We start from the raw sequence: 10,483 nt of genomic DNA, 5'->3' as shown, positions 1-10,483 counted from the left end.
CATAGGCAATGCAGAAGTTGATTAACTTCAGTAGAAGTTTCTTGGTACTAATGAATGCCATGATGAAAGATACGGTTATAATGATTCAACAATAGAAATGTATGTATATATATACGAATTGCAGGTACGTCTACCTAGAATGTGAACTCCACAGACCGTGGAGATTCAGGTGGCTAAACTAGAGATAATCATACAGTCGAGTCATCTTTACTTCTAACCTTCTAAACACTTTGGATTAATAAACAAATTTTTTGTTCCAAAACAATTTATTTTATTTTTTCCATAATCAAGTATACATACACAAACACTTAAATCTGCCACTACCGTCATGGCCTAACTCACACCCTATAACTGATTGTGATTTCCTCAAAGGCTCCGATCCTTCCTCCGTCCGCCCACGGAATAATATTTTCACTACTTTTCTTTTGAATTTTAATTTTTTGGGAGTTTCATGATACGAAGGATTATGTAATTTCGGATCCGTGAATAGATTCCTCCTTGCTGTAACGGATTCAAATTTTCTAGGGCGAAGTCCTCTACAACTCAAATTCTGATAGTACTCAACAATATCCATGTTGCTCGGATCCTGACAATATTTTTCAATCTCCTTAAATGCATCCGAACTCATTGATAGTTCTGTCGATATTTCAAAATTGTCTCTCTTGAATCTTTTGTACGGATCAATTTCTTTCTCTTCCATTCTTTTACGTTTCCCGTAAACTCGTTCATTGTGATGGTCGCCAGACTGAGCAGCTGCATAGGCAATGCAGGAGTTGATTAACTTCAGTAGAAGTTGCTTGGTACTAATGAATGCCATGATGAAAGATTCGGTTATAATGATTCAACTATTGAAATGTATGTATATATATACGAATTACAGGTACGTCTACCTGGAATGTGAACTCCACAGACCGTGGAGATTCAGGTGGTTAAACTAGAGATAATCATTCAATCGAGTCATCTTTACTTCTAACCTTCTAAAATCTTTGGATTAATAAACAATTTTTTTGTTCTTAAACAATTTATTTTATTTTTTCCATAATCAAGTATACATACACAAACACTTAAATCTGCTACTACTGTCATGGCCTAACTCACACCCTATAACTGATTGTGATATCCTCAAAGACACCGATCCTTCTTCTGTCCGCCCACCGAATAATATTTTCGCTACTTTTCTTTTGAATTTTTTTGAAATTTCAAAATTGTCTCTCTTGAATCTTTTGTACGGATCAATTTCTTTTTCTTCCATTCTTTTACGTTTCCCGTAAACTCGTTCATTGTGATGGTCGCCAGACTGAGCAGCTGCATAGGCAATGCAGAAGTTGATTAACTTCAGTAGAAGTTGCTTGGTACTAATGAATGCCATGATGAAAGTTACGGTTATAATGATTATACTATAGAAATGTATATATATATACGAATTGCAGGTACGTCTACCTGGAATGTGAACTCCACAGACCGTGGAGATTCAGGTGGTTAAACTAGAGATAATCATTCAGTCGAGTCATCTTTACTTCTAACCTTCCAAAAACTTTGGATTAACAAACAAATTTTTTGTTCCAAAACAATTTATTTTATTTTTACCATAATCAAGTATACATACACAAACACTTAAACCTGCTACTAATGTCATGGCCTAACTCACACCCTATAACTGATTGTGATTTCCTCAAAGGCTCCGATCCTTCTTCCGTCCGCCCACGGAATAATATTTTCGCTACTTTTCTTTTGAATCTTAATTTTTTGGGAGTTTCATGATACGAAGGATTATGTAATTTCGGATCCGTGAATAGATTCCTCCTTGCTGTAACGGATTCAGATTTTCTAGGGCGAAGTCCTGTACAACTCAAATTCTGATAGTATTCAACAATATCCATGTTGCTCGGATCCTGACAATATTTTTCAATCTCCTTAAATGCATCCGAACTCATTGATAGTTCTGTCGAAATTTCAAAATTGTCTCTCTTGAATCTTTTGTACGGATCAATTTCTTTCTCTTCCATTCTTTTACGTTTCCCGTAAACTCGTTCATTCTGATGGTCGCAGCTGCATAGGCAATGCAGAAGTTGATTAACTTCAGTAGAAGTTGCTTGGTACTAATGAATGCCATGATGAAAGATACGGTTATAATGATTCAACTATAGAAATATATGTATATATATACGAATTGCAGGTACGTCTACCTGGAATGTGAACTCCACAGACCGTGGAGACTCAGGTGGTTAAACTAGAGATAATCATTTAGTCGAGTCATCTTTACTTCTAACCTTCCAAAAACTTTGGATTAATAAACAAATTTTTTGTTCCAAAACAATTTATTTTATTTTTACCTTAATCAAGTATACATACACAAACACTTAAATCTGCTACTAATGTCATGACCTAACTCACACCCTATAACTGATTGTGATATCCTCAAAGGCTCCGATCCTTCTTCCGTCCGCCTACGGAATAATATTTTCGCTACTTTTCTTTTGAATTTTAATTTTTTGGGAGTTTCATGATACGAAGGATTATGTAATTTCGGATCCCTGAATAGATTCCTCCTTGCTGTAACGGATTTAAATTTTCTAGGGCGAAGTCCTGTACAACTCAAATTCTAATAGTACCCAACAATATCCATGTTGCTCGGATCCTGACAATATTTTCTCCTTAAATGCATCCGAACTCATTGAAAGTTCTGTCGAAATTTCAAAATTGTCTCTCTTGAATCTTTTGTACGGCTCAATTTCTTTCTCTACCATTCTTTTACGTTTCCCGTAAACTCGTTCATTGTGATGCAGGTACGTCTACCTGGAATGTGAACTCCACAGACCGTGGAGATTCAGGTGGTTAAACTAGAGATAATCATTCAGTCGAGTCATCTTTACTTCTAACCTTCTAAAAACTTTGGATTAATAAACAAATTATTTGTTCTTAAACAATTTATTTTATTTTTTCCATAATCAAGTATACATACACAAACACTTATACCTGCTACTACTGTCATGGCCTAACTCACACCCTATAACTGATTGTGTTATCCTCAAAGACTCAGTTCCTTCTTCCGTCCGCCCACCGAATAATATTTTCGCTACTTTTCTTTTGAATTTTAATTTTTTGGGAGTTTCATGATACGAAGGATTATGTAATTTCGGATCCGTGAATAGATTCCTCCTTGCTGTAACGGATTTATATTTTCTAGGGCGAAGTCCTGTACAACTCAATTTCTGATAGTACTCAACCATATCCATGTTGCTCGGATCCTGACAATATTTTTCAATCTCCTTAAATGCATCCGAACTCATTGATAGTTCTGTTGAAATTTCAAAATTGTCTCTCTTGAATCTTTTGTACAGATCAATTTCTTTCTCTTCCATTCTTTTACGTTTCCCGTAAACTCGTTCATTGTGATGGTCGCCAGACTGAGCAGCTGCATAGGCAATGCAGAAGTTGATTAACTTCAGTAGAAGTTGCTTGGTACTAATGAATGCCATGATGAAAGATACGGTTATAATGATTCAACTATTGAAATGTATGTATATATATACGAATTGCAGGTACGTCTACCTGGAATGTGAACTCCACAGACCGTGAAGATTCAGGTGGTTAAACTAGAGATAATCATTCAATCGAGTCATCTTTACTTCTAACCTTCTAAAAACATTGGATTAATAAACAAATTTTTTGTTCTAAAACAATTTATTTTATTTTTTCCATAATCAAGTATACATACACAAACACTTAAATCTGTTACTACTGTCATGGCCTAACTCACACCTTATAACTGATTGTGATATCCTCAAAGACACCGATCCTTCTTCCGTCCGCCCACCGAATAATATTTTCGCTACTTTTCTTTTGAATTTTAATTTTTTGGGAGTTTCATGATACGAAGGATTATGTAATTTCGGATCCGTGAATAGATTCCTCCTTGCTGTAACGGATTTAAATTTTCTAGGGCGAAGTCCTGTACAACTCAAATTCTGATAGTACTCAACAATATCCATGTTGCTCGGATCCTGACAATATTTTTCAATCTCCTTAAATTCATCCGAACTCATTGATAGTTCTGTCGAAATTTCAAAATTGTCTCTCTTGAATCTTTTGTACGGCTCAATTTCTTTCTCTTCAATTCTTTTACGTTTCCCGTAAACTCGTTCATTGTGATGGTCACCAGACTGAGCAGCTGCATAGGCAATGCAGAAGTTGATTAACTTCAGTAGAAGTTGCTTGGTACTAATGAATGCCATGATAGTTCTGTCGAAATTTCAAAATTGTCTCTCTTGAAACATTTGTACGGATCAATTTCTTTTTCTTCCATTCTTTTACGTTTCCCGTAAACTCGTTCATTGTGATGGTCGCCAGACTGAGCAGCTGCATAGGCAATGCAGAAGTTGATTAACTTCAGTAGAAGTTGCTTGGTACTAATGAATGCCATGATGAAAGTTACGGTTATAATGATTATACTATAGAAATGTATATATATATACGAATTGCAGGTACGTCTACCTGGAATGTGAACTCCACAGACCGTGGAGATTCAGGTGGTTAAACTAGAGATAAACATTCAGTCGAGTCATCTTTACTTCTAACCTTCCAAAAACTTTGGATTAACAAACAAATTTTTTGTTCCAAAACAATTTATTTTATTTTTACCATAATCAAGTATACATACACAAACACTTAAACCTGCTACTAATGTCATGGCCTAACTCACACCCTATAACTGATTGTGATTTCCTCAAAGGCTCCGATCCTTCTTCCGTCCGCCCACGGAATAATATTTTCGCTACTTTTCTTTTGAATCTTAATTTTTTGGGAGTTTCATGATACGAAGGATTATGTAATTTCGGATCCGTGAATAGATTCCTCCTTGCTGTAACGGATTCAGATTTTCTAGGGCGAAGTCCTGTACAACTCAAATTCTGATAGTATTCAACAATATCCATGTTGCTCGGATAATGACAATATTTTTCAATCTCCTTAAATGCATCCGAACTCATTGATAGTTCTGTCGAAATTTCAAAATTGTCTCTCTTGAATCTTTTGTACGGATCAATTTCTTTCTCTTCCATTCTTTTACGTTTCCCGTAAACTCGTTCATTCTGATGGTCGCCAGACTGAGCAGCTGCATAGGCAATGCAGAAGTTGATTAACTTCAGTAGAAGTTGCTTGGTACTAATGAATGCCATGATGAAAGATACGGTGATAATGATTCAACTATAGAAATGTATATATATATATATATATACGAATTGCAGGTACGTCTACCTGGAATGTGAACTCCACAGACCGTGGAGACTCAGGTGGTTAAACTAGAGATAATCATTTAGTCGAGTCATCTTTACTTCTAACCTTCCAAAAACTTTGGATTAATAAACAAATTTTTTGTTCCAAAACAATTTATTTTATTTTTACCTTAATCAAGTATACATACACAAACACTTAAATCTGCTACTAATGTCATGACCTAACTCACACCCTATAACTGATTGTGATATCCTCAAAGGCTCCGATCCTTCTTCCGTCCGCCTACGGAATAATATTTTCGCTACTTTTCTTTTGAATTTTAATTTTTTGGGAGTTTCATGATACGAAGGATTATGTAATTTCGGATCCCTGAATAGATTCCTCCTTGCTGTAACGGATTTAAATTTTCAAGGGCGAAGTCCTGTACAACTCAAATTCTAATAGTACCCAACAATTTCCATGTTGCTCGGATCCTGACAATATTTTCTCCTTAAATGCATCCGAACTCATTGAAAGTTCTGTCGAAATTTCAAAATTGTCTCTCTTGAATCTTTTGTACGGCTCAATTTCTTTCTCTACCATTCTTTTACGTTTCCCGTAAACTCGTTCATTGTGATGGTCGCCAGACTGAGCAGCTGCATAGGCAATGCAGAAGTTGATTAACTTCAGTAGAAGTTTCTTGGTACTAATGAATGCCATGATGAAAGATACGGTTATAATGATTCAACAATAGAAATGTATGTATATATATACGAATTGCAGGTACGTCTACCTAGAATGTGAACTCCACAGGCCGTGGAGATTCAGGTGGCTAAACTAGAGATAATCATTCAATCGAGTCATCTTTACTTCTAACCTTCTAAAAACATTGGATTAATAAACAAATTTTTTGTTCTAAAACAATTTATTTTATTTTTTCCATAATCAAGTATACATACACAAACACTTAAATCTGCTACTAATGTCATGGCCTAACTCACACCCTATAACTGATTGTGATATCCTCAAAGGCTCCGATCCTTCTTCCGTCCGCCCACGGAATAATATTTTCGCTACTTTTCTTTTGAATTTCAATTTTTTGGGAGTTTCATGATACGAAGGATTATGTAATTTCGGATCCGTGAATAGATTCCTCCTTGTTGTAACGGATTTGAATTTTCTAGGGCGAAGTCCTGTACAACTCAAATTCTGATAGTACTCAACAATATCCATGTTGCTCGGATCCTGACAATATTTTTCAATCTCCTTAAATTCATCCGAACTCATTGAGTCATCTTTACTTCTAACCTTCTAAAAACTTTGGATTATTAAACAAATTTTTTGTTCTTAAACAATTTATTTTATTTTTTCCATAATCAAGTATACATACACAAACACTTAAATCTGCCACTACCGTCATGGCCTAACTCACACCCTATAACTGATTGTGATATCCTCAAAGACACCGATCCTTCTTCCGTCCGCCCACCGAATAATATTTTCGCCACTTTTCTTTTGAATCTTAATTTTTTGGGAGTTTCATGATACGAAGGATTATGTAACTTCGGATCCGTGAATAGATTCCTCCTTGCTGTAACGGATTTAAATTTTCTAGGGCGAAGTCCTGTACAACCCAAATTCTGATAGTACTCAACCATATCCATGTTGCTCGGATCCTGACAATATTTTTCAATCTCCTTAAATGCATCCGAACTCATTGATAGTTCTGTTGAAATTTCAAAATTTTCTCTCTTGAATCTTTTGTACGGATCAATTTTTCTCTCTTCCATTCTTTTACGTTTCCCGTAAACTCTTTCATTGTGATGGTCACCAGACTGAGCAGCTGCATAGGCAATGCAGAAGTTGATTAACTTCAGTAGAAGTTGCTTGGTACTAATGAATGCCATGATAGTTCTGTCGAAATTTCAAAATTGTCTCTCTTGAATCTTTTGTACGGATCAATTTCTTTTTCTTCCATTCTTTTACGTTTCCCGTAAACTCGTTCATTGTGATGGTCGCCAGACTGAGCAGCTGCATAGGCAATGCAGAAGTTGATTAACTTCAGTAGAAGTTGCTTGGTACTAATGAATGCCATGATGAAAGTTACGGTTATAATGATTATACTATAGAAATGTATATATATATACGAATTGCAGGTACGTCTACCTGGAATGTGAACTCCACAGACCGTGGAGATTCAGGTGGTTAAACTAGAGATAATCATTCAGTCGAGTCATCTTTACTTCTAACCTTCTAAAAACTTTGGATTAACAAACAAATTTTTTGTTCCAAAACAATTTATTTTATTTTTACCATAATCAAGTATACATACACAAACACTTAAACCTGCTACTAATGTCATGGCTCACACCCTATAACTGATTGTGATTTCCTCAAAGGCTCCGATCCTTCTTCCGTCCGCCCACGGAATAATATTTTCGCTACTTTTCTTTTGAATCTTAATTTTTTGGGAGTTTCATGATACGAAGGATTATGTAATTTCGGATCCGTGAATAGATTCCTCCTTGCTGTAACGGATTCAGATTTTCTAGGGCGAAGTCCTGTACAACTCAAATTCTGATAGTATTCAACAATATCCATGTTGCTCGGATCCTGACAATATTTTTCAATCTCCTTAAATGCATCCGAACTCATTGATAGTTCTGTCGAAATTTCAAAATTGTCTCTCTTGAATCTTTTGTACGGATCAATTTCTTTCTCTTCCATTCTTTTACGTTTCCCGTAAACTCGTTCATTCTGATGGTCGCCAGACTGAGCAGCTGCATAGGCAATGCAGAAGTTGATTAACTTCAGTAGAAGTTGCTTGGTACTAATGAATGCCATGATGAAAAATACGGTTATAATGAATCAACTATAGAAATATATGTATATATATACGAATTGCAGGTACGTCTACCTGGAATGTGAACTCCACAGACCGTGGAGACTCAGGTGGTTAAACTAGAGATAATCATTTAGTCGAGTCATCTTTACTTCTAACCTTCCAAAAACTTTGGATTAATAAACAAATTATATATATTATTATGTACAACTCAAATTCTAATAGTACCCAACAATATCCATGTTGCTCGGATCCTGACAATATTTTCTCCTTAAATGCATCCGAACTCATTGAAAGTTCTGTCGAAATTTCAAAATTGTCTCTCTTGAATCTTTTGTACGGCTCAATTTCTTTCTCTACCATTCTTTTACGTTTCCCGTAAACTCGTTCATTGTGATGCAGGTACGTCTACCTGGAATGTGAACTCCACAGACCGAGGAGATTCAGGTGGTTAAACTAGAGATAATCATTCAGTCGAGTCATCTTTACTTCTAACCTTCTAATAACTTTGGATTAATAAACAAATTTTTTTTTCTTAAACAATTTATTTTATTTTTTCCATAATCAAGTATACATACACAAACACATATACCTGCCACTACTGTCATGGCCTAACTCACACCCTATAACTGATTGTGTTATCCTCAAAGACTCCGTTCCTTCTTCCGTCCACCCACCGAATAATATTTTCGCTACTTTTCTTTTGAATTTTAATTTTTTGGGAGTTTCATGATACGAAGGATAATGTAATTTCGGATCCGTGAATAGATTCCTCCTTGCTGTAACGGATTCAAATTTTCTAGGGCGAAGTCCTGTACAACCCAAATTCTGATAGTACTCAACCATATCCATGTTGCTCGGATCCTGACAATATTTTTCAATCTCCTTAAATGCATCCGAACTCATTGATAGTTCTGTCGAAATTTCAAAATTGTCTCTCTTGAATCTTTTGTACGGATCAATTTCTTTCTCTTCCATTCTTTTACGTTTCCCGTAAACTCGTTCATTGTGATGGTCGCCAGACTGAGCAGCTGCATAGGCAATGCAGAAGTTGATTAACTTCAGTAGAAGTTTCTTGGTACTAATGAATGCCATGATGAAAGATACGGTTATAATGATTCAACAATAGAAATGTATGTATATATATACGAATTGCAGGTACGTCTACCTAGAATGTGAACTCCACAGACCGTGGAGATTCAGGTGGCTAAACTAGAGATAATCATACAGTCGAGTCATCTTTACTTCTAACCTTCTAAACACTTTGGATTAATAAACAAATTTTTTGTTCCAAAACAATTTATTTTATTTTTTCCATAATCAAGTATACATACACAAACACTTAAATCTGCCACTACCGTCATGGCCTAACTCACACCCTATAACTGATTGTGATTTCCTCAAAGGCTCCGATCCTTCCTCCGTCCGCCCACGGAATAATATTTTCACTACTTTTCTTTTGAATTTTAATTTTTTGGGAGTTTCATGATACGAAGGATTATGTAATTTCGGATCCGTGAATAGATTCCTCCTTGCTGTAACGGATTCAAATTTTCTAGGGCGAAGTCCTCTACAACTCAAATTCTGATAGTACTCAACAATATCCATGTTGCTCGGATCCTGACAATATTTTTCAATCTCCTTAAATGCATCCGAACTCATTGATAGTTCTGTCGATATTTCAAAATTGTCTCTCTTGAATCTTTTGTACGGATCAATTTCTTTCTCTTCCATTCTTTTACGTTTCCCGTAAACTCGTTCATTGTGATGGTCGCCAGACTGAGCAGCTGCATAGGCAATGCAGGAGTTGATTAACTTCAGTAGAAGTTGCTTGGTACTAATGAATGCCATGATGAAAGATTCGGTTATAATGATTCAACTATTGAAATGTATGTATATATATACGAATTACAGGTACGTCTACCTGGAATGTGAACTCCACAGACCGTGGAGATTCAGGTGGTTAAACTAGAGATAATCATTCAATCGAGTCATCTTTACTTCTAACCTTCTAAAATCTTTGGATTAATAAACAATTTTTTTGTTCTTAAACAATTTATTTTATTTTTTCCATAATCAAGTATACATACACAAACACTTAAATCTGCTACTACTGTCATGGCCTAACTCACACCCTATAACTGATTGTGATATCCTCAAAGACACCGATCCTTCTTCTGTCCGCCCACCGAATAATATTTTCGCTACTTTTCTTTTGAATTTTTTTGAAATTTCAAAATTGTCTCTCTTGAATCTTTTGTACGGATCAATTTCTTTTTCTTCCATTCTTTTACGTTTCCCGTAAACTCGTTCATTGTGATGGTCGCCAGACTGAGCAGCTGCATAGGCAATGCAGAAGTTGATTAACTTCAGTAGAAGTTGCTTGGTACTAATGAATGCCATGATGAAAGTTACGGTTATAATGAT

Source organism: Aethina tumida, chromosome 5, assembly GCF_024364675.1.
Source record: "Aethina tumida isolate Nest 87 chromosome 5, icAetTumi1.1, whole genome shotgun sequence".
Taxonomy (NCBI): domain Eukaryota; kingdom Metazoa; phylum Arthropoda; class Insecta; order Coleoptera; family Nitidulidae; genus Aethina; species Aethina tumida.
This window is presented reverse-complemented; position numbering follows the sequence as displayed.